Source organism: Arachis hypogaea, chromosome 11 (assembly GCF_003086295.3).
Source record: "Arachis hypogaea cultivar Tifrunner chromosome 11, arahy.Tifrunner.gnm2.J5K5, whole genome shotgun sequence".
NCBI lineage: Eukaryota > Viridiplantae > Streptophyta > Magnoliopsida > Fabales > Fabaceae > Arachis > Arachis hypogaea.
In genome coordinates, this window is record NC_092046.1 from 35,757,681 (window position 1) to 35,783,954 (window position 26,274).

Genomic DNA, 26,274 nt, shown 5'->3' on the forward strand with positions numbered 1-26,274 from the left:
TCTGGTACGCGTACGCGTGGGTAAGCTGGTGCGCAAGGCATAGTTCCTACACAACTCCAGCGCAACTTTCGGCCTTTCTTCTTCTTCTCTTTTCGTTTTTTTTAATGTTCGGTTCCTGTTCGAAAATAGCTGCATGATCAGAACACACGTAAAATGAAAGAAGAACAGTAAAAACTCAATAAAAATCAAATAAGTAAGAAAACTACTACTACGAAAAATAACTAAGGATACGAAATTATCGAGTTGCCTCCCAACAAGTGCTTCTTTAATGTCACTAGCTTGACACTTGATTGTTGAATTTTCTTCCTCTTCTTCTAGTTGGTTAAAAGAAATGTGTCCAAGGGGGGAGAGGTGAAAATTAGTGCCCCCTGATATAAATTCCTCCGAACAAGCTTTCTTTTATTGTGATTAACTTGATTCACCTTACTTGTTGGTGTAAAGGTTGGATTATTTTTTTCTGACCTTCTCTCTTTCATGGATATTTTCTTCTGTTTCTTGGTCACAATCCCCTTTTCAGTGCTTTCCTTGGTTTCCTTCACTTCTTTGATTTCAAAATTTGGGTGTTGTGTGATGGTTAGAGTGTACCCTTCATCAAAAACTTCTTGAATTGGTGGTTTAATAAACTCAATATCTATGCCAGTCTCTACTTCAGTTGAGTGTATATTCCCATCATTGTTTTCATCTCTTACAGCCTCCTTTGTTTTTGCATCTTCCTCTTCTTCCATGTGTGAGGGTGAAAAGTTCTCTAATTCATTGGAGTATAAACTCTTTTGATTGATTTTCTCACTTTCTTCTATAGGATCTTGCATTATATCTCTTGGGAAGGAATTTGCTTGTTCCTCTTTCTGGGACTTGATAATCGACTGCACATGTTTCTCTACATTTTTGACACTCGTCTTTATATCATGTATGAATTCTTTCATGAGAAGCTCAATATCTGATGGTACTTGAGATGAATAAGGAGATGGTGGCTCTTGATATGAATAAGAAGGAGATGATGATTCTTGATAAGAGTAAAAAGATGATGGTTCTTGGTATGAATAGGGAGATAGTGGTTCTTGATATGGGTAGAAAGATGATGGTTCTTGATACGGATAGAGAGGTGGTGGTTCTTGGTATGAATATGGAGATGGTGGTTCTTGATATATAGTTGGAACATGGAGCACTAAAGTTTCTTTGGTTTTGACTTTGCCAACCAAAATTTGGATAGTTCCCCCATTCATAATAATATGAATCAATCCTTGGGTGTGAGTAGTAACCCTGTGATCTCTCTCCATTATTTTTCTTAGCACAAAACACCAAAAAGAATTAAACGCACCATGTGGTAAACAGGCAAGCAAAGAAGAAAGAACATAAAGAAAATTTAAACTCAATAAATAAAATAACTAGGAAGAATAAAACAACTAAGGGGACACCAAACTTAATTTCAGAAATTAAGAAAATATTAGTGCTAAATTTTTTTATTTTTATTTTTTTTGAAAATACTTAAGCAAAATTAAAAAAAATTAAAATTAAAACGCCTAATCTAAGCAAACAAACAACTAATAGTTGTTAATCACAATTAATCCCCAGCAACGGCGCCAAAAACTTGGTGCGGAATTTATAACCACAAACTAACTGGCAAGTGCACCGGGTCGTACCAAGTAATACCTCAGGTGAGTGTGGGTCGATCCCACGAGGATTGATGGATTAAGCAACAATGGTTAAATGATTTACTTAGTTAGACAAACAGAAAATAGTGTTGAGAGTTCAAAAAGCATTAATTTAAAGATAGGCGAATAAATAAGTTGGGAATAAAATATGGAGAAGACAGTTAAGGTTTCAGAGTTATCTATTTTCCGGATTGACTTTTCTTATTAATTTATTTTAATCATGCAAGATTTAATTCATGGCAAACTATATGTGACTAGACCCTAATTCCTTAGACCTTCCTAGTCTCCTCTAAAATTCATCAACCGCCAATTCCTTGGTCACTTAATTCCAATTAGAGGGTGAAGTTTAATTCTAGTTTATATGCCACAGAAACTCTAATCACCCAAATATAAAAGGATTATATGTCACGTATCCCGTTAAATCCAGATAATTAAAATTTAGGAGAATTTGTTTTCAAGCTGTTGTTCAAGTAAAGAGCTTTTCCAAGTTATACAAGAATTCATTTAGAACATGGGTCATACTTTCGTTCCATCCAAATTCATAAAATAAAGAACGAAAATAATTCTTGAAACAGAAATCAATACATAAATTAAAATAGAAAAATAATAGAATCAATCCATACAATAGACAGAGCTCCTAACCTTAACAGTGGAGGTTTAGTTGCTCATGGCTCAGAGAGAAAAATAAGGATTCTGATAAAATATATTTTGGTAGAGGTGGAATGGAATCCCCTAGAAGGGAAGTTTCTTTTCCCTTTTATGTCTAATCCTAATTAATTTAAAATCTATTTTCTAAAACTAAAATAATATATTTTCCTATTTTAAAATAAAAATTAAAGTTTAAATCAGAATTAATAGGAATCAGCGTTTTCTGCACTTCGCACTTGTCACGCGTACGCGTCGATGGTCTTCTTCGCGTGTCACGCGTACGCGTCAGGTACGCGCACGCGTTGCTGAGCAACTTCGCTTTTCACGCGTACGCGTCAGGTACGCACACGCGTCGCCATGGAAAGCTCCAAATCACGCGCACGCGTCAGGTACGTGCACGCGTCGCTCTTCGCTGTCATCTCCTTTAATTCTTGTGCTGATTCCATTTGTGCAAGCTTCCTCTCCATCCTCTAAGCCATTCCTGCTCTATATGGCCTTCTTCTCTTTTTCTGCGGAAGCTCCATCAAATCCAACCAAATGTTACCTAAAATAAACAGAATTGCACAAGACTCAAAGTAGCATCCATAGTCGCTAAAAGATAATTAATTCTTAATTAAACTCAGCAATTTAAATGCAAATTCACTAGGAAAAGATAGGAAAGATGCTCATGCATCACCCCTTCATAAGCTGCCTCTTGAGAATTGGCAGCTGAGCTCTGTACTCCACTCAAGTGCTGGAAGATCATGTTGATCTGCTGGGACATGAGCTTATTGATGAGTGGATATTTTATACGCTTTTTGGCTTCATTTTCATATAGTTTTTATTATGTTTTGTTTAAGTTTTATTATGTTTTTATAGGTTTTAGTGCAAAATTCACATTTTTGGATTCTACTTTGAGTTTGTGTATTTTATGATGATTTTAGGTATTTTTTTGGCTGAAATTGAGGAGCTTGAGCAAAAGTCTGATTCAGAGACAGAGAAAGGACTACAGATGCTGTCAGGATCTGACCTCCATGCACTTGAAAGAGCATTTCTAGAGCTACAGAACTCCAAATGGCGCGCTCTCAACAGCTATGAAAAGCTAACATCTAGGGCTTTCCAAAAATATTTAATAGTTTATACTTTGCTTTGAAAATAAAGGCTCAAAACTAGCATTCAACACCAGCCACCAGCCTTATTCCTGGCGTCCAATGCCCAAAGGGGAGTAGTTGGTGTCCCAATGCCTAAATAGGAGTCCCAAGCTGGCGTTCAATGCCCCTAAGGAGTCCTAGCACGTGGAGACACCTTTAGCTCAGCCCAAACACTCACCAAGTGGGCCCTAGAAGCGGATTTTCTCACTATCAACCTAGTTTATCTTATTTCTATAATTTTTAGTTAGCAGATTAGTATATATAGGAGGAGATCACCCTTGTTTAATAATTTTTGATCTTCTTCCGCCACTTTTACATTCGAACACTATTCTCTGTACAGTATGAGTCACTAACCTCCTCGGTTAAGGTTAGGAGCTCTGCTGATTCTTATGAATTAATAATATCACTATTTCACTTCAATCAATGCTTGATTCTATTCTAAGATGTATCTTCGTTCTTCATCCTAATGGGTTGGGAGTGTAACTTGACCGTCATCCCAATTCTACATGGGTTCTTGCGAGTCCTTGACGGGATAGTATTGAACCACCAGCTTGATTATACATCTCTTAGATGGCTAATCCTCGGCTTCGTTGGGAACTTCTCGAGACATTAGTGCAGCCGAGGTGCGGGCCGATTGATGAGGGAAAATACGTTTCCACACAAACTCACCGGCAAGTGTACCAGGTCACATCAAGTAGTAATAACTCACAAGAGTGAGGTCGATCCCACAGGGATTGATGGATCAAGCAACTTTAGTGAGTAATCAGTCTAGTTAAGCTAACAGTGTTGAATTAGATGAAATTGAAGCAACAGAAAGTAAATTCCAGGAATTATAAGTGCAGAAAGTAAAGTGATTGAATCTTAAAGAGCAAGAAACGTAAATTGCATCAAATGTAAAGAGAATTTGGGTGCTAGAAATTAAAGAGGCAGTAAATCAAAAACTCAGGACAGTTGCAGAAATTGTAAATTGCATGAAAAGTAAATTCAGATCACAGCAAGCTCAAATATAAAGTTGCAGAATGTAGATTTGCAGAAAAGTAAATCAAGCTCAAGGGAAACAAAAATGTGAAAGTGCAGAAGAACAGAATTGCAGGAAGATGTAAATTGCATAAACTAAATTGAATTCAATACTTGAAATGTAAAGTGCAGAAAAATAAATGTGTATCAAAGAGAGTCTTCTATTCTAATCCTACTCCTACTCCTATTGCTCTCTAGCAGAGCCAGCCTTCTCAATGAAGTGAAACTGATACCTTTATATAGGCTTTACAAAAAAAATTAAAATTGAAATTGAAAACAAATTACAATTTAAATGAAATTCCTAATCTAGCTTTTTCTTGTGCCTTTGAGTCATGTCAATGGGCTTTGCTTGCTTTGGGGCTTCAATGAAATGGGTTGATTTGGATTTGGCCTTGAATAAGTGGGTTAGGAGTGGCTTGATGATGCTCCAGTGGAGCGCTCCGTGCATAAAGTGAATGTCCTATTCACTTTGCCAAGCGTGCCCTTTCACGTGCTCAACTTCTCCTCCAGCGTTCACTTAGTGAACGTCACGTTCACTTGTTGAACGTTGCTCCTTGGTGCTTCCTTGGTGCGCACCATTCTTCATGGGCGCTCTCCCAGTGAACGCTACGTTCACATTTTGAGCACTGGCTTATGTATGGAAGCCCAAGCCTTGCCTTCCCAACTTGGAATTCATGAGAAAGTGAAGAAAGTGAATGTGGCGTTCACTTCCAAAGTGAACGCTAGTTGTTTGTGTTCCTAAGCGTGGTTTTTGGGCCTTAAAGATGCCTTTCACTTATGCTTCAATTTCATGCCAAATATAAATTGTTATATATCGTTGGAAAGCTCTGAATTTCAGCTTTCCAACGCAACTAGAAGCGCATTAATTGGATATCTGTAGCTCAAGTTATGGTCCTTTGAAGAAGGCATGATCATGCTGTTTTGGAGGCCGAAAATGCTCAATTAGTGAGCGTGGCGTTCACTTAGTGAGCGCTGTTTGGAGGCCAAAGTTAATGACAGCTTCTAAAGACCAAAATTAATGTTCACCCCATACTGTTATATATTGTTGGAAAGCTCTGGATGTCTACTTTCTAATGCATTTGAGAGCGCATCATTTAAAGCTCTACAGATCACGTTATCCTCTTGGAAGGTGAAGAGGTCAGCTGGCCTTACTGCAGGTTGATACTATGTTCATCTTTGCACTTTCGAGGTAAGTTTTCTCCCTCAGATTTAGTGTCCACCATGCAGTGCCATATATGCTTGGAAAGCTCTAGATTCCTACTTTCCAATGCCACTAAAATCACCTCATTTGGAGTTTTTTAGCTCAAGTTATTCTTGTTGGAGTGTGAAGAGGTTAGGGTTGCAAATCCTCTTTGCTTAACTCAGAAGCCTCTTTGAGTTTATTTCTAACTCTTTTGCCACCTTGGGAGTGTGATTCTTCTTTTAGTGCTTTTATTGCTTCTTTTTCTGTTATTTCCTACAAAATTTATAAAATCAAAAGATCAAAGAAATATACCATTGAAGCACAAAAGCATTCAATATTTAAGCACTAATCATTAATTTCTTATATGAAAAAGCATAGAAAAACATGACACGATGGCATGTCATCACCGATTAGGGCCTTTATGGTATAGGCTAGAACCAAAAGAGCAGCATTTTCTGATCCGAAAGATCCGACCTTGTATGTGGCATTTTGAGTAGGATCACCAAGGGAATGGACTGCTAGAGCTTCACCCCCGTTCAGATTGGATGACCGCTGACCCGGCATTTGATCTGAAGCAGAGGAGATTATGACCACCGACCCGGCGTTAATCATATACAGCTTGCCATGGAATGAATCAATCAAAATTTGGAGTAGATGGTAAGAAAAGTTGATCTAGAAGGAAGAAGCATCTCCGAAGCCTCAACCGTTCTCATACCATTGATTTCACACCTATCCAGTAACGTTTTATTTAATTATTCTGTTTTATGCGTTTTCTCGTGACAACTATCTTTTCTATCCGCCTGACTAAGATCTGCAAGGTATGCACTGCTTGCTCAAACCAACAATCTCTGTTGGATTGACCCTCACTCACCTGAGGTATTACTTGGACGACCCGGTATACTTGCCAGTCTATCTGCGCGAAACGTGCAGAGTCAGTTTTGTGCAACACTTATTCTGTGCCAAAATGGCGTCCAGAGTATCCACCTCCACGACTCCTCTCTTCTGAGTAGCCTCAGTGTTCACAGGGTTCCTCTCAGAAGTGTACATGTATTGGTTGTTGGCAACCATTTCAATGAGCTCCTGCGCCTCCTCAGGTGTCTTTCTCATGTGGAGTGAGCCACCAATCAAGTGGTCTAGTGACATCTTGGACAATTCAGAGAGGCCATCATAGAATATCTTCAACATGGTCCACTCTGAGATCATGTCTGGAGGGCATCTCCTGATCAGCTGCTTGTACCTCTCCCATGCTTCATAGAGGGATTCTATCTCTTTCTGTCTGAAAGTCTAGACCTCCACCCTAAGCTTACTCTGCTTCTGAGGTGGAAAGAACTTGGTCAGAAATCCATTGACCACCTTCTCCCATGTGTCCAGGCTCTCCTTAGGCTGAGAATCTAGCCATAGCCTTGCCCTGTCCCGTACAGCAAAGGGGAAGAGCATGAGCTTGTAGATTTTCGGGTTCACTCCATTAGTCTTGACAGTATCACAGATCTGCAGAAAATTTGATATGAACTTGTTGGGATCCTCCTGCGGGAGTCCATGAAACTGGCAATTCTATTGCACTAGAGTGACCAGTTGAGGCTTTAGCTCGAAGTTGTTTGCACCAATCGCAGGGATGGATATGCTGCGCCCATAAAAGCTAGATGTGGGTGCAGTATAAGAGCCAAGGACCTTCCTTGCGTCTCCTCCATCGTTTGGATTAGCTGCCATTGTTGTATCTTCAGCTTTTTGCTCAAGAGATTTCGTGAGATTCCCTCTGGCTCTGCAAGCTTGAGCTTATTACAAACGCCGCCTTAAGGTCCTCTCAGGTTTAGGATCAGGATCAAGAAGAGATTCCTTATTCCTGTTCCTACTCATAAATAAGAAGAAACAAACCAAGAAAAGGGCAAGAAGGGGGACTCTATGTTAGAGTATAGAGGACTCCCTGTGAGAAACTCTAATAAAGAAATCAAAGGAGATAAAGTAGGAAAAAGAATTTGAAAATAAAGATGTCTTTAATTTGAAAATTTTTCGAAAATAAAGAGAAAGAAAGAAGTCAAGAAGTTTTCGAAAAAGAAGAAAGAAAAAGAATAATTAAAAAGACACCAAATTTAAAAGCAAAACAAGATAAGATAAAAAATTAACTAACAAGATTTGAAAGTAAAGATAAAATTTTCGAAAATCAGAGAAGAAGAAGTCGAATCAAGATTTTGAAATTCAAACCGGAAAGAAAGAAAAACTAGAGGAATACTAATCTTAAAATTAAAATAATATAAAGAAAACAATTAATGAAAAAGATTTGAAAACAAAGATAGAAGATTTGTCTTTTTTTTAAATATATATATTCTTTTTTCGAAAGTTGAAAAAGAAATAAAAAGAAAATATCAAACTTAAAATTTGAAATTAAAAATAAGACAACTAAAGTAAGATTTGAAAATCAATAGATAAATAAGATAAAGATCAAGAATCAAGAAGGATAAACAAGATATGATTTGAAAATTTAAAAAAATCGCTAACAAGAGACATCAAATTTTAAAATTTGAAATTAAAATTAAGATAAGGATGCAAGGATTATCTTAAAAGTTTTTGAAATTTAAAATTTAAAAGGAAAGGGGTTTTTAAAATTTTTAAAATTCAAAAAGAAAACAACAAAGGAAACACCAAACTTAAAATTTGAATTTGAATAAAGATAAGATACAAACGCAAAAAGATTAAATTAAAATTTCGAAAAGAAAAGGAGAACACTAAAGGAACCCCAAACTTAAAAAATTTAGAATCAAATAACACTAATTTTGAAAATATTGAGAGAGAAACACTAAAAGGCACCAAACTTAAAATTTTGAAATCAAATAAGAGAAAATAACAAAAAAAATTCGAACAAAAAAAAAGCAACCACGATTAATTTTCAAAAATTAGGAAGAGCAGAAAAATTAACGGGAACTAAAGGACACCAAACTTAAGATCTGAAACAAAATTTGGGACATAGATAAAGCTGACTAAGATTAATTTTTCAAAATTTTTTTAAGAAAAGAAACAAAGAAGGTTCGAAAATTTAACAAGAAACACAATTAAAAGAAAAAACTAGTAGAAGTACCTAATCTAAGCAACAAGACAACCGGTAGTTTGTCAATCTCGAACAATCTCCAGCAACGATGCCAACAACTTGGTGCGCAAAAGTTGAACTCGCACAACTTCACCAACATGTGCACCGGGTCGTCCAAGTAATACCTCATGTGAGTGAGGGTCGATCCCATGAGGATTGTTGGATTGAGCAAACAATAGTTGTCTTACAGGACTTAGTCAGGCGAATAGAAAAAGAGGTTGTTGTTGAATTCGCATGAAACAAGAAAGTAAAGAAAAGTAATTAAAAATAGATAAAGAGATAATATATGAAAGCAATTAAGGCTTCAGAGATGCTTATCCTTCTGGATTAATCCTTCTTACTCACTATTCCAACGATTATTGATTCATTCCATGGCAAACCATTAATGATTAAAACCTAATGTCTTAGCGAGTTAATCTCCCCAGTTACTAAAACGCCACAGACAAGGTCAATTCTTTCAGATCAGAGGGTGAAGCTCAGAAATCTAGTTTAGCGCCATAAAAACCTCAATTACCCAAAGCTAACTGGATTATATGTCACATATCTAATTAGCCCAGATAAATTGCGATTTAGGAGGAGTGCTTTCAAGTTGTAGCCCAAGCGAGAAAACTCTGTCGAGAATCACAAGTGCTCATGTAAAATAAGGGGTCATACTGTCGTTTCACCCCAGATTCATAAGATTAAGAACGAAAACAACACCTTAGAATTGAATCAAACATGAATTAGAGTAGAACAGTAATAGTATTAATCCATAGAAATAAGCAGAGCTCCTAACCTTAACCAGGAGGTTTAGTTACTTATGCTTTACAAAAGTAAAAGAAGATCTGAAAATAATGTTCAATGATATTCTAAACCTTAGTGAAATCCTCTTTAAATAGGAAATACTAACCCTAAAAGATGTTAATTTTAAATTTAAAAAGTACAAGGATAATACTAGATAAGCTAAGGAGTGCTAAAATCCACTTTGGGCCCACTTTGGCTATGTGCTTCGGTCTAGCCTGGCGTTCAACTTGGAATATGGGCATTGAACGCCTATTAGGGGTGAGCTTGCTGTCTTCTACTCCTTGGCTGGCGTTGAACGCCAGTTTTGGGCGTCCAACTTGGGAGGTCAGTCCTTCTCAGGCGTTAAACGCCAGAACAAGACGTTTAACGCCAATTTTGGCACTCATTCTGGAAGAGAAGTATAGACTATTATATATTTCTGGAAAGCTCTAGAAGTTAGCTTTCTAACGCCATTAGGACTGCACCAATTGAACCTTTGTAGCTCAAGATTTACTCGTTGGAATGCACGGAAGTCAGGATTGACAGCATCTGCTACCCTTTCTTTGTCTCTAAACAAGATTCTGCCAAATTCGCCCAAAAATCACCTAAAATCATAGAAATAACACAAAAACTCAAAGTAGCATCCAAAAAATAAATTTTACACTAAAATATACTAAAACCTAATAAAATATAACAAAAAACACTAAGAAAATGCTATGAAAAATGGTACAAATGCTCACGCATCAAGTGCTCAATTATTGGTTATGAGATCAAGTGGGTTGATGATAAAAAGCACAAAATTAAATGGCAAGAAATTTAAATGGCAAGGAAGTAAAGATAACAACTACTAAAGAGGCATTCATGGCAAGGATTGAGAATCAAGGTTTTCTATCCTAGTCATTAACTATAACACAATAATTAACAAGAGCTAAGTCCATTACGTTATCTTCACTTCGGAAGAAGGTCAATTAGGCCTAGTTAACCCTAATCCATAAGTAGCATCAATGGAAACAAGATTAACTAACAACTCTAGATCACCAATATAAATTAAGTATCAATGACTCAAGATTACCAAATTTCTCTTTCCAAGCGAAGAATGCTCAAAATCTACTCTAAAACTAACCCAAACATTTTATGAAACACTTGGTGTGTAATAAAAGAAAAAGCATATTAAATTGCAAGAAATATAAAATATAAAGCTAACAAATGCAAGATAACAATAATAACAACTCAATTAAACAATAAGAAACATAAAAAGACATCAATTGCATTAAAGAAAGTGAAAATCAACAAGAGTTCATAAACATTAACGTGACATAAAGAGGGAAATTAACAAGAAGGACTAAGAGACAAAGATGTAAGAACAAGAAATTGCAAGGAAAACTAAATTAAAGCAAGAGCAAAACCTAAGTCTAAGATGAAATTAACCTAAATCTACCCCAATTCTAGAGAAAAGAGGGAGCTTCTCTCTCTAGAAAACTACCCTAAGATATATTTCTACACTAATCTAATTGCTCCCCCTTGTTCCATCTTCAATTTGGCCTCAAATATATCAGAAATGAGTTGGATTTGGGCTTGGATGAGCTCAGAAATCGCCCCCAACGTGTTTCCTTAATGAGGTCACATGACAAGTATCACGCGTACGCGTGGGTCATGCGTACGCGTGGGTCACGCGTACGCGTGGGTCACGCGTACGCGTGGCCTGGCGAATTTCCTTCCTCATGCATACGCGTGAGACACGCATACGCGTGGCCTTGCATTCACCAAATCCCCATTTCTTCATGAATTTGCCACTTTGCATGCTTTTCCTTCACTTCTTTGATCCAATCTTTGCCTTCTAAGATTGAAAGCACTTAAAAAATACATTAAGGCATCAAATGAAATTAAAGTGAATTAAATTTAGCAATTTAATGGCCTAAAAAGCATGTTAAACTCTTAAGCACAAATTAGGAGAAATTCACAAAACCATGCTATTTCATTGAATAAATGTGGGATAAGTTGATAAAATCTACTAAATTCAACACAAGATAAACCACAAAATTGGGATTTATCAGCATGCTATTTTACATGTTGCAACACTTATTTATTTACGGCCAACAAGTTACCACAAATTCTCTCTTTTAAGAGAATTTAAGCCAGAAATCAGTGCATAAATCAAAGGTAGAAAAGCTAATGTATTAATCCATGGAATCAACAGAGCTCCTAACCTTAACCATGGAGAATTAGTTGCTCATGTTCTTCAGAGAAATCCTAAATTATAAAAGGTAAAAATTGCTGAAGAAGAGAAGCCGTCAGTGACCTCCCTCTTTTATATTAACCCTAAACAAAACTCAGAATTCAAAGCTAAAACAGAATCCAAAATTCAAATCAAATCAAATTTTCTTCATAATTGTTTTTCTCTCAACCAAGATCTCTCTCTTATGTGCTTGCTATTCTTCAATTAATGCTGTGACTAGTGGGCTTAGGTTTAGCCTTGAATTAACCACATGAAGGATGAAGAGTTTGAAGGTTTAGTGGTCAAGGTGAGGCTCCTAGAAGTGGCCCAGAGTCTCACGTTGTACGTGAGTCCTTCACATTGTACATGAAGTCTTGTTATAGCCCAAATTGTTCTCTGTTTTTATTCACACATTGTATGTTAAGATTCTCACTTACTACGCAGATTGGGTGTTGTGCGTACGCATGCTGTATACGTACGCATCATGCCTCAAAAACCTCTTGTTGTGCGTATGCATGCTGCATGTGTACACATGATGCCTCCTTTTTGTCCTGGTTGTGCCTACGCATGCTAGATATGTACGTTGGCTTTGTCACCCCAAATTGTTGCTTTCTGTTAGCTCCCTTCACATAGTATGTGATGACATCCACATTGTACGTTGATGATGCATACGCATGAAAAGCTAATTATGGTGCTTCTAGAAAGATTTTTGTTCATTCTTGAGGGTATTCTATTCAACACAGGTTGCTTTCTATTTAGTGGTTCTTATCTTCCTTTCTTCTCTATTTCTTGCTGTTTTTCTTCCTAAGTTTCCTTTAATCAATGAATTCAACTAAATCAAAGTAATGCTCATATTAACCATGAAAATATTTGCTTATTCAACAAGAATTCTTAGTAAATCAATGAAAATAAAGAAGGAAAAATACCAAAGATGTGGATGCATCACAACACCAAACTTAAGCTCTTGCTTGTCCTCAAGCAAGCAAAGAATCATGACTTGGTCATCAAACTTTCCAACCTTATAATACAAGGGTGAATGGTTGCAATTCACATTAGTTTGGTTAGCCGTTTCACTTATGCACAATTCAACACAATTGGTTATAATCTTTCAAGGCCTCTTTCTGGATTAGATTATAGAATCCTTCCTTGAATTGTCACCATGAAGCAAGCTTATTTACTTTCTTTCCACATTTTATTTTCATTGGGTTCTTTGCATCTTGAGCCTAGCCGTGACTCTAAATGATTTGTTTTCAATCTTTTTGCTTAATACATAAGCACCACAAGCACATAATTGGGGAGCTCTTTGAGCTTACTTTGTCCTTTGAACATTCCCTATTATTGGTGCTCAGAGCCTTTGGCTTTCTCATTTTTTTAAGGGGGGTGCTTTACACCTTGAGCCTAGCTGTGACTCTAAATGCTTTATTTTCAAGATTTTTGCTTGATACATAAGCACCACAAGTACTTGACTAGGATGCTCTTTCAGCTTATTTTTCTTTCAATTTCCTTAGTCAGTGGTACTCAGAGCCTTTGCCTTCTCTTCCAACCCCTTTTTCTTAATTATTGTTCCTTATTTTCTTGCTTCTTCAAGGCTTTGTCAAGTTTAAAGATCCTATAATAGTCCTCTAGAATAAAGGCTCAAGCAATTTGGCTCAGCTTGTGTTGAACTTTCTTAGTTAGTTTGGTCTTCTAAACTCACATTGTCATGCTCTTTATGATCCATTCCTTTTTCTCTTTATTTCTTTCTTAGTACATGACTCCTTGCCTCATATTTTGGAGGACATTATAAGTAGTAAGTTAAGTGGATACAGCAGAGAATGAGAAAACACAATTAAAACAAATGCAACAATCATAAAGCAAGGTAAATAGATTACAAAAAACATAACATAGATGGAAATAAGAGTAAAAAGGGAACCTGACAACCTCATTCATTGTTATTTCCTCCCTCATCATCATCATATTTCTCCTGTGCTTCCCTTGGTTCCCAAATTCTTGGCACATATTGACTAGCTTTACCTTTTGGGTTCCAAAAGCCATGGGTTTCTTAATTTTCTCTCCCTGCAATCAGAGCACTCCTTGTTGATCCTTTCGACCTCCTTCCCATAAATCTTGGCTACTTTTTCAAAAGGAGTGAGGGTTGGGTGTACTGCACTTTGAGCCCAAGACAGTAGTTCATCTTGGCATGTATGTTCAGTCACCAAGAATCGTCAGTGCAATACCGAGCTTCAGAGAGTGCTCGGTATTCTTGGAACTTTTTGTGATTTGCCCTTTGCAAAGCCCTGAAGTCTTGAAATTTTTTGTGATGAGCTTCTTGCAAGGCTTTATGCTCTTGAAACTCTTTCATAAAGTGTGCTTATTGTGCTGGGAGTTCTTGGATTACGGAATATACTTTGTTTCCATTCTACCGCTTGTTATGATGGATCAGAGGATTGATGATATTATTTAGGTTGATTTTGAGGGCCTTGATGTTAAGGTGGAGATGGTGGTGGGATTTTTTCTTCATGAGCTTCTTGAATCTCCTCCTCTTGTGCTTCTTGAGGGGTGTTGTTTTCACTTTCTCCATCAATCTCTTGGTGATTGGTTTCCCTAATTCAATAGGAATATCATTCTGGATAAAAATACCAGTTGCTTCACAAAGACAGTGGATAATGCTTGGAAAACCCAATGGAGCTCTTGGATGTGGATTGGATGCAAAGTGGAATATCTCATTAGGAATGATTTTGTCTAATCTTTCCTCTTCACCGATCATGATACAGTAAACCATAATAGTCCGTGCCACAATAAGCTCGGATCGGTTACTTGTAGGTGAGATTGAGTGAGTGACAAACTCCATCCAACCCCTTGCCAAAGGTGTAAGCTCACTTCTCCTCAAGTGAAGTATCTTTCCCGTTGTACCTCTTACCCATTGAGCACCAGGTACAGTTAAATCTCAGAGCACCTCTTTGATGTACGGAAAACGATCCGACACAAAACTCACCGGCAAGTATACCGGGTCGCATCAAGTAGTAAAACTCACTTAGAGTGAGGTCGATCCCACGAGGATTGATGGATTAAGCAACTTTAATGGGTGATTAGTTTAGTCAAGCTAACATTGGTGAATTGGGTGGAAAGTAACCAACAGAAAGTAAATTGCTAAGAATTATAAATGACAGAATGTAAATAGGTAGGAAACTTAAATTGGCATAAACTTAAAGAGCAAGAAAAGTAAATTGCAAGAATCTTAAATTGCAAGAAAAGTAAATTGCATTAAATGTAAAGGGGAGTGGGTGCAGGGAAATTAAAGAAAGCAATAGATCAAGCAACTGGAAATTTAAATTTCAGAAAATATAGAAGGAACTGGGTGCTGGGAGCAATGTAAACAGAGAAGTAGAAGATGCAGCAGATTCAAACAGATTTGGAAAATCACTTAAAAAATCAAAACAGAAAGCAGCTTGGCTCAATTGCAAAATCTAAATGAGAGGTTAAAGATCTCAGGAGCTCAATGAGACTAGAAAACAAGTCTAGATCTCAATCCCTTCCTTGATCCAACAGCAAATAGATTGAAGAAGAAATAGCGATGAAGGCAGTAAAGAGAGCTTTGATTCAAATCACAATTCACTTGAAAGTTTGCAGAAGAAGAAAACAGAGAGAATTCTCAAGGTGAGATTGAAACAGAATTTCTTCAATTCTCCACCCAAGATTCAAAACAAAAAGGAAAAACTAAAGAAGAGAGAGCTCTCTAATCCTAGTGCTCCCTAGTGGAGCCAGCCTGCCTTTTTGAAATGAAATTAATGCCTTTATATAGGCTTTTACAAAATGAAAATGAAAAATGAAAATAGTATTTACAAAATGAAATTCCTAATCTAGCTTCTCTGTGTGCCTTTGAGTCATGTGGGCTTTGCTTGCTTTGGAGTAGAATTGGGTTGAAGATAGATCCGGATGGCATTGGTCTTGAGAAGAAATCCGCTTGAAATTTGGACTTTGGAATATTCACGTTTGAGTCAACGTTTGAGGCAAACGTTGACTCAAACGTCTTCGTGAAGGCATTATGCAGAATGGCCATTTTACTGTCACTCACGTTTGGGTTCACATTTGAGGTCAAACCTGAGCTCAAACGTGATCTCCTCCAAGGCATTCTTTGGCCAACGTTTGACCTCACGTTTGAGGCAAACGTTGGCGCAAACGTGGGCTCCCCTCCAGGGCATCCATCTAGCAACATTTGGTCCTTAAAGATGCCTTTCACTCATGCCTCAATTTCGTGCCAAATATGAATTGCCATATATCGTTGGAAAGCTCTAAATGTCAGCTTTCTAACCCAACTAGAATCATCTTAATCGGATATCTACAACTCAAGTTATGCTCCTTTGAAGGGGACAAGGTCGCTGGTGTTGCTGTCACTCACGTTTGACCCCACGTTTGAGGTCAAACGTGAACGCAAACCTTGGAAACATTGCCAGATTCGGAAGCTCAAACGTGCTGTCTACCCCATGCTATTATACATTGTTGGAAAGCCCTGAATGTCTACTTTCTAATGTCGTTGGAAGAGCATCATTTGGAGCTCGATAACTCGAGTTATACTCCGTCGAAGGTGCAGAGGTCACTTGGCCTCACTGCAGGTTGACACCATGTTCGTTTATGCACATTTCGGGGCAGTTTTCTTCCTCAATTTTAGTGTCCACCATACAGTGCCATATATGCTTGGAAAGCTCTTGATTCCTACTTTCCAATGATTTTGGAATCACCTCATTTGGAGCTCTGTGGCTCAAGTTATTCTTGTTGGAAGTATGCCCCTTCAGGCTGTGGGGAGCAACATTTCCCAAGGTATTCCTTAGCCAACGTTTGACCTCACGTTTGAGGCAAATGTTGGTGCAAATGTTGAGCTCCTGGGTGGCTGTGCTGATGAAGCTTCCTTGATTTGGTCATGGGCCACGCTTTTAAAAGCGTGGCCTAAGGCTCCAAAGTGTGCTCCAACTTCAAAGTGTGCCCCAAAATTCTTTTTTTCTCCTTTTTAGCTTATTTTGTGCTTCTTTGCTTCTTTTTCTTCTTATTTCCTACAAAGTTTATCAAATCAAAAGATCAAAGAAATATACCATTTAAGCACCAAAGAATGCAATATTTAAGCACTAATCATTAATTTCTTGTATGAAAAAGCATAGAAAAACATGACATGATGACATGTCATCACAACACCAAACTTAAACCTTGCTTGTCCCCAAGCAAGAAAAGAATCATGCAATTAAGATTGACAACCCAAGGAGAGAAGGATAGCAACTCAATTATTCATGGTAAGCTAGTTTTCTAAGCAAGCTATAATCACAAAAGAAATGTAAATGATTGATGCTTCCATCTAGCTCAATTTATGAAATCTTTTTCTTATATTTCTTCCTTGAAGCAAACTTTTAATTTTCTTATTAGCTTCTCCTTATGGGTGCTTTGCCCCATGAGTTGATAACAAAGCTACGACTTCTAAATGCTTTGTTTTCAAGTATTACCACTTGATACATAAGCACCACAAGCATTTGATTAGAGGACTTCATTAAGCTCATTTTTCTTTTCTTTTCTTGACTTTCTAATCATTGATGCTCAGAGCCTTGAGCTTTGAGGGAGTGCTTTTGCACTTTGAGCCTAACCTTGACTTCTAAGTGTTTTGTTTTCAAGCATTTGGCTTGATACATAAACACTACAAGTACTTAACAAATAAATTGCCATTGGTACTCAGAGCCTTCAGCTTTCTCATTCTTTCCCTTTTTCTTTTCTTGCTTTAATTGTATTTGCCTCTTCAAGGTTTTCATGATTTTCAAAAGATTTCACAAAATGTCCTAGATGAAAACTTCAATTAAATAAAATCCAATGCAATTAAGCAACAATCAAACATACTAGCTTTCCAATACTTTTATGCACATGCTAAATTCTTCTTTAATTCCTTGTTTGTTTATGATCATGATACTTTATTGCTTTTGAATTCACAAAACTCAAGTTGGTAATCATAATGACACAGTATCATGTTGCAATTTAGAAATCAAACTATGCCTTTTCATACACACATGCATACATAGAAGGTAAAGACAATCATGCAGTTTATAGTGATTGAAACAAATGAGGAGAAAAGGAACTCTACAACCTTGTAGTTCATCTTCATTATTGTTGTCCTTTTTCCTCTATTCTTCCTCCTTCCCTTGCCAAACTCAGAATGCTTGCTCATCCTCAAGCAACAATTAGACCAATGGCTATGGGGCTAAGATGGATCATAAATGTCTTACACAATGAAAAGTTAGTAGTACATGTGTTTTAAGCAAGCAACGTTAAAGATATGAGGGCACAGAGAAACAGAGACATTATTTTTGCAAATATAAGTTGGTGTGCATGATACATTGCATAAAAGTATAAGTGGTACACCAAACTTAGTGTGACACTTTCTCTTGGAATTGATGCAAGCATCCAGTAAAGATTGGAAGCAAATTTTTGTTGCATAGCAACACCAAACTTAGAATGCAACCATATGTCAATTTATTTGAATTAAAACTAAACAAGAGAAACTGTTATTTGTTGAATACAATCACCAAGCCAAGATTTGCCATGAATAAGAATCTCTTGGTGATGTATTAACAAGAACAGTTAATAAAAGGAAACATTAAAAAATAAAGAAGTGACTAAAACAAAGAGAATGCAAACGAAATGTCAAAACAAAAGAAAAATAATAATGCAAAGGCAATATGATTATGCAGACAAGTGATGTTGCTGGATGAGTTGCATAGAAAAAATAAGTGGCACATCAAACTTAGAATCTTAGTGTGACACTTTCATGTAGAATTTGATGCAATCATCCAAAGGAATTGAAAATAATTTGTTGCAGGGCAACACCAAACTTAGAATGTGATCATATGCCAGTTTATTGAAATTTAAACAAGGCAGGAGAAAGAACGTTACTTACTGTTTACCTATTCTTCACTTTCTTCCTCTTCTTCTAGTTTGTTAAGAGGAATGACTCCAAGAGGGGAGAAGTTTCAGCTACTGTCCCTTGTCTTGGCCTTTCCTCAGCAAGCTTCCTTTTGCAAATGACTTGATTGATCTTGCTTGCTGGATCAGGGACAGGATTGGTGCTCTTACTAGTTGCCTTCACTTCTTTGATTTCAAGACATGATTGCTGTGTGATTATTGGAGTTTTGTATTCATCAAGAGTCTTTTGAATTGGTGGTTCCATGAACTCTTCCTTCATGTACTTCTCTGCCTCACTTGAGTGTAAATTTTCTGGAATGACTTCCTCACTTTCATGCTCCTCCACTCCTTTCTTTGCACCCAACATTTGACTTAATAGTTCTTTTATGGAGGAAGTTTGTTGTTCTTCCCAAGATTTCTTCATCTCTTCTTCATATTTTTCGATCACAGATTCAAGGGAAGTTTGTGAGGGTTGTGAATGTTCCCTTGTTACCTCAAGTGTAGTTTCATTTTCAACCATCTCATTCTTTATTGGAAGTTCACTTGATGCAGTAGCCTCCTCATCTTGCTCTTCCACTTTCTCCCTTGCACTTAACATTTGGTTTATCATCACTTCTATATTTTTGGATGAATTCTCTTGCTCGTTCCAGGATATTTGTGCCTCTCTCTCATATTTTTCACACATGGTCTCAAGCTTTGAGAGGCTTTGGTTCATGGAAGTTTGTGTGGGTGGTGAGTTTTGATAGGGGCTTTCTGTTGAATCATTGTCAAGTGATGGCATCTTTGGATGAATATCATATGGAGCATTAGAATTCTCTTCCCAGCCACCATTAGAATCATGACTAGCATTATTTTGTGGTGGAAGAAAATATCCCATATGGTTTTCTTGCTCATCTTGTGTCTGTGAAGCAAATCTCCATCGATTGGAGTGCTTAGAATTTGTATTTTCTTGGTGATATTCCCAGCCACCATTAGAGATTGGTGATGGTGGGTGATATCCCATAAAATTTTGTTTGACCATAAGATGAGTTGAACTCCATTTGTATTTTGTAAACATCAATGAAAATTGAAAATCATGTCACAGAGAAAGAATTTCTTAGTGAGGCAATAGCTCAAACACCTTGCTATCAATTTAAAACGGAGAACAAAAACAAAGAAAATACTTGATCTAGACTTCTCACCCACTTAATCATTGTTGATCTAAATCAATCCCCGGCAATGGCGCCAAAAACTTGATGTGCGGAAAACGATCCGACACAAAACTCACCGGCAAGTATACCGGGTCGCATCAAGTAGTAAAACTCACTTAGAGTGAGGTCGATCCCACGAGGATTGATGGATCAAGCAACTTTAGTGGGTGATTAGTTTAGTCAAGCTAACATTGGTGAATTGGGTGGAAAGTAACCAACAGAAAGTAAATTGCTAAGAATTATAAATGACAGAATGTAAATAGGTAGGAAACTTAAATTGGCATAAACTTAAAGAGTAAGAAAAGTAAATTGCAAGAATCTTAAATTGCAAGAAAAGTAAATTGCATTAAATGTAAAGGGGAGTGGGTGCAGGAAAATTAAAGAAAGCAATAGATCAAGCAACTGGAAATTTAAATTTCAGAAAATATAGAAGGAACTGGGTGCTGGGAGCAATGTAAACAGAGAAGTAGAAGATGCAGCAGATTCAAACAGATTTGGAAAATCACTTAAAAAATCAAAACAGAAAGCAGCTTGGCTCAATTGCAAAATCTAAATGAGAGGTTAAAGATCTCAGGAGCTCAATGAGACTAGAAAACAAGTCTAGATCTCAATCCCTTCCTTAATTCAACAGCAAACAGATTGAAGAAGAAATAGCGATGAAGGCAGTAAAGAGAGCTTTGATTCAAATCATAATTCACTTGAAAGTTTGCAGAAGAAGAAAATAGAGAGAATTCTCAAGGTGAGATTGAAACAGAATTTCTTCAATTCTCCACCCAAGATTCAAAACAAAAAGGAAAAACTAAAGGAGAGAGAGCTCTCTAATCCTAGTGCTCCCTAGTGGAGCCAGCCTGCCTTTTTGAAATGAAATTAATGCCTTTATATAGTCTTTTACAAAATGAAAATGAAAAATGAAAATAGTATTTACAAAATGAAATTCCTAATCTAGCTTCTCTGTGTGCCTTTGAGTCATGTGGGCTTTGCTTGCTTTGGAGTGGAATTGGGTTGAAGATGGATCCGGATGGCATTGGTCTTGAGAAGAAATCCGCTTGAAATTTGGACTTTGGAATATTCACGTTTGAGTCAACATTTGAGGCAAACATTGACTCAAACGTCTTCGTGAAGGCATTATGCAGAATGGCCATTTTGCTGTCACTCACGTCTGGGTTCACGTTTGAGGTCAAACGTGAGCTCAAACGTGATCTCCTCCAAGGCATTCTTTGGCCAATGTTTGACCTCACGTTTGAGGCAAACGTTGGCGCAAACGTGGGCTCCCCTCCAAGGCATCCATCTAGCAACATTTGGTCCTTAAAGATGCCTTTCACTCATGCCTCAATTTCGTGCCAAATATGGATTGCCATATATCGTTGGAAAGCTCTAAATGTCAGCTTTCTAACCCAACTAAAATCATCTTAATCGGACATCTACAACTCAAGTTATGCTCCTTTGAAGGGGACAAGGTCGCTGGTGTTGCTGTCACTCACGTTTGACCCCACGTTTGAGGTCAAACGTGAATGCAAACGTTGGGAACATTGCTAGATTCGGAAGCTCAAACGTGCTGTCCACCCCATACTATTATACATTTTTGGAAAGTCCTGAATGTCTACTTTCCAATGCCGTTGGAAGAGCATCATTTGGAGCTCGACAACTCAAGTTATACTCCGTCGAAGGTGCAGAGGTCAGTTGGCCTCACTGCAAGTTGACACCATGTTCGTTTATGCACATTTCGGGGCAGTTTTCTTCCTCAATTTTAGTGTCCACCATGCAGTGCCATATATGCTTGGAAAGCTCTTGATTCCTACTTTCCAATGATTTTGGAATCATCTCATTTGGAGCTCTGTGGCTCAAGTTATTCTTGTTGGAAGTATGCCCCCTTCAGGCTGTGGGGAGCAACATTTCCCAAGGTATTCCTTAGCCAACGTTTGACCTCACGTTTGAGGCAAACGTTGGCGCAAACGTTGAGCTCCTGGGTGGCTGTGCTGATGAAGCTTCCTTGATTTGGTCATGGGCCACGCTTTTAAAAGCGTGGCCTAAGGCTCCAAAGTGTGCTCCAACTTCAAAGTGTGCCCCAAAGTTCTTTTTTTCTCCTTTTTAGCTTATTTTGTGCTTCTTTGCTTCTTTTTCTTCTTATTTCCTACAAAGTTTATCAAATCAAAAGATCAAAGAAATATACCATTTAAGCACCAAAGAATGCAATATTTAAGCACTAATCATTAATTTCTTGTATGAAAAAGCATAGAAAAACATGACATGATGACATGTCATCACTCTTCAAGCCTGGAATTGTTGTCTACTCTTTCCTTGTAACTCTCCCTTGAGGATTTAGTTGAGACTTTTAACCTAAGAATTCTCCAGATGCTCTCCAAATTAAAATCTATCTCTTTGCCTCTAACAAAAGTCTTGTAAGTTAGAGGTCTTTTGCCATGAGTCTGTGCATTGGTGAGCCAAGTATTTGCATAAAATTCTTGTATTAGCAATCATCCCACCTTTTGAATTGGGTCATAGAGGGTTTGCCATCTTCTCATTGTGATATGATAATTGACTTCAAGGTGTTTTCCCCTTTTGAGACTAAATAGTCCTTTAAAAATGATACTCCTGCCATACATGGAGGTGTAGAATTTATTCTCATGGAGGTCAGAAAGGAACCTTGATGACTCATATGAGGATGTCACTGGTTCTTTTCCTTTTCTCTTGCTTGAAGAAAATGACTGCTTTTTGAGTGCCATAATCTTTGATATAGCTTGCTAGATTAACCAACACTAAACTTACAAATTTTGCTTGTCCTCAAGCAAAGTGATAGAAAAAAGAATTAGAAACAAAGAGAAGACAGTAGATAGGCTAGATGTAGAAGGTGATGAGAATGAATAGAAGTGGAAGAGGGTAGAGGAAAGTGTTACGGTTTGAAGGGGAAAAAAGATGAAGCAAGGTTGAATGAGGTACTTGTGTAGGGGATGGCATAGACATATATAGTGAAGGTGAAATAGAAAAAGGATGGTGGGGATGAAAGTGAGAGATCCAACGGTTTGCATGGGGTTAAAGTAAACGAGGCCAGTGAAAGGTTGTACGGAAGAATGTGGAGTGGGGATGGTCTTGAAGTCTGCATGGGGAACAAAGTAGCCAATGCATGTACATAGGCTCACCTTAAGAGGGTGGTTGGTCATTCAATTATTTTGTCTTGTAAGGAAGAAGCTCTTCAAGAACGAGGACATTGTTGAAGGTGTGCAGAGATTCCCTCAGTGGTCACATGCACCTAGCTATCAAGTTCAAATAAAAGTAGAATTCAAATAAAAGCAGAGCAGGAAAACAAAATTGATGAATATAAAGTAATCAAAATGATGCATGAACTGAGTTAAATAAGGATGAATGAGGGAATAACCACACCAAACTTAAATTTGGTGTTGGTGGTCGAATTTTGAAGTATGGAGTCTGGGAGTGAAACATGAGACGTAGTACGTGACTCTCCTCATGTGCAACATGGGATGAAATGATGCATCCTGAGAGGTGAGAAACATGGGGTGTAGTACGTGACTCTCCTCACATACAACGTGGATAGCATGCATGCGTACGCATGGGAGGTGCATAGCATGTCCACCTTTTCATCACCTCTCATGCGTACACATATAGGGCGCGTATGCATGACCATGCCTCCGCCGTTGTACGCGGCCACCTTCACATACAACCTAAAGTATAAACCACACTCCTGATAGTGAAAATAAATGCCATGTTCTACGTGTTTTGTTCACGTACTACGTAAGAGCAAGACAGTGGTCAATTTGGGGTTAAGATGGGTACCCCATAGTACGTGAGAGCCGGCGTAGTATGTGGGGCCTCTCATTACACCAAACATAGTATTGAAGTGGATTCCTATTAAATGCATTCAAGTCAATTTCATGCATGGATGAGAGATCAAAAAGAAAATTGAATAACTAAGAAGAGTAATGAACAATTAAAGGATAGTAAACATTGGGTTGCCTCCCAACAAGCATTTTTTTAATATCACTAGCTTGACAGTTCACCTCTCTAGGTGAGGAGTTGTAAGATTCTTTGGCGATCAATCTCGCCTCCAAGATAATGCTTGAGCTACTTACCATTGACAATGAAAGTTCTCCCTGAATTGTCTTTCATAATCTCTATATGACCATAAAGTGAGACCTTGTTGACAGTAAAAGGCCCTGACCACCAAGACTTTAGCTTTCTTGGGAAGAGTTTTAGAATTGAATTGTAGAGGAGTACTGATTGTCTAGGCTCAAAAGTCCTTGAGACTATCCTTTTGTCATGCCACATCTTGGTTTTCTCCTTATAGAGCCTTGAATTCTCATAGGCCTCCATCCGAAACTCATCAAGTTCATTGAGTTGGAGGAGCCATTTTTCTCCAGCTGCCTTTGCATCAAAGTTAAGAAACTTTGCTGCCTAGTAAGCTCTGTGCTCTAGTTCCACCAGCAAGTGATAGATCTTGCCGTAGACAAGTTGGTAAGGCGACATCCCAATTGGGGTATTGAAGGCTGTACGGTAAGTATAGAGAGCATCATCAATCTTCTTAGATCAATTCTTTCTTGAGGCACCTACAGTCTTCTCAATAATTCTTTAGAGTTTTCTATTAAAAATCTCCACTTGGCCACTTATTTGAAGATGATAAGGGGTGGCCACTTTATGCTTAACACCATATCTCAGAAGAAGTACATCTAACTGTTTATTGCAAAAGTGGCTACCACCATCATTGATCAAGGTTCGGGAAACACGAAACTGACTGAAGATGTACTTCTTAAGGAAACTCATCACCACCTTAGCATCATTGGTGGCCAGAGGTACAGCTTTTACCCATTTAGATACATAGTCAACAACCACCAAGATGTAATTATTAGAGTAGGAAGAAGAGAATGATCCCATGAAGTCTATGCCCCAAACATCAAACAATTCTACCTCTAAAATTGGATTCATAGGCAATTCATTTTTCTTAGGCAAGCTCACAGCCCTTTGATAAGAGTCACAGTTTCTCACAAACTCCCTTGTATCTTTGAAGAGTGTGGGTCAGTAAAATCCACACTGAAGGACCTTTGTTGTTGTCCTTTCTCCACCAAAATACCCTCCATACTCAAAACCATGGCAATGCCAAAGAATTTGTGGAATTTCTTCCTCTAAAACACATCTCTGGATGATGCCGTCTGAGCACCTCTTGAACAAATTTGGATCATCCCAAAGGAAATACCGAGCATCATGTTGTAGCTTTTTGATTTGTTGCCTAGTAAGTTCCTTTGGTATTATCCTCCTGGCCTTGTAATTGGCCATATCAACAAACCAGAGTGTCTTGTAAATCACCAATAAGTGCTCATCAGGGAACTCTTCATGAAGGGGAGGTGGAGGTTCTTGAGCTTTAACAAATTCAATCCGAGAAAGGTAGTCTGCTACTTGATTCTCGGAACCCTTCCTATCCCTAATTTCAATATCAAACTCTTGTAGGAGAAGCACCTACCTAATCAATCTTGGTTTAGAATCCTGCTTAGTCAAAAGATACTTAAGAGCAGAGTGATCAGTGTAAACAATAACCTTTGAACCAACTAAATAGGATCTAAATTTATCAATTGCAAATATCACATCAAGTAACTCATTCTCAGTAGTTGTATAATTCCTTTGAGCATCATTGAGTACCCTGCTTGCATAATATATAACATGCAAAAGCTTATCTTGCCTTTTCCTCAAAACATCTCCAATTGCAACATCACTTGCATCACACATCAATTCAAATGGTGATGTCCAATTAGGAGGAGTAATAATGGGTGCAGAGACAAGCTTGGTTTTGAGATTTTCAAAGGCATGCAAGCATTCATCATCAAAGTGAAAAGGTGCATCAGCAACTAGAAAATTCCTCAATGGCTTGGCTATTTTAGAAAAATCTTTGATGAATCTTCTATAGAAGCCGGCATGATCCAAGAAACTCCTTATGTACTTTGCATTTACAGGGGGTGATAATTTCTCAATTACCTCTACTTTGGCCTTGTCAACTTCTATACCCTTACTTGAGATGTGGTGCCCAAGAACTATACCTTCAATAACCATGAAATGGTCTTTTTCCTAATTTAAAATCAGGTTAGTTTCTTGGTACCTTTTCAAGACCAAGCTTAGATGTTGCAAGCATCCTTCAAAGGAGTCACCAAAAACAGAGAAGTAATCCATAAAAACCTCAATAAATTTTTCAATCATATTAGAAAAGATGGAAAGCATGCACCTTTAGAAAGTCGCAGGAGCATTGCACAAAGCAAAAGGCATACGGCGGTAAGCAAAGACTCCAAAGGGACATGTGAACGCCGTCTTCTCATAATCATAAAGGTCCACGAAAATTTGGTTGTGACCAGAGTATCCATCCAAGAAGCAATAAAAAGCATGTCTGGCCAACCTCTCTAACATCTGATCTACACATCCTCCAACCGGTTATGGTTCTTGTAGAAATAAGTTCATTCTTGTGATTGGCTACCATAGTCATACCTCCTTTCT

The 26,274-nt window shown here is 37.7% G+C and overlaps 1 non-coding gene across 1 annotated transcript; it reads left to right on the top strand.

Annotated features, from left to right (window-relative positions):
• The first annotated feature begins 6,826 nt into the window (after positions 1-6,826).
• On the top strand, positions 6,827-6,935 carry LOC112725141 (small nucleolar RNA R71). The gene has a single exon (XR_003164267.1). It is a non-coding gene; the product is annotated as a small nucleolar RNA R71 (small nucleolar RNA).
• Positions 6,936-26,274: the final 19,339 nt, after the last annotated feature.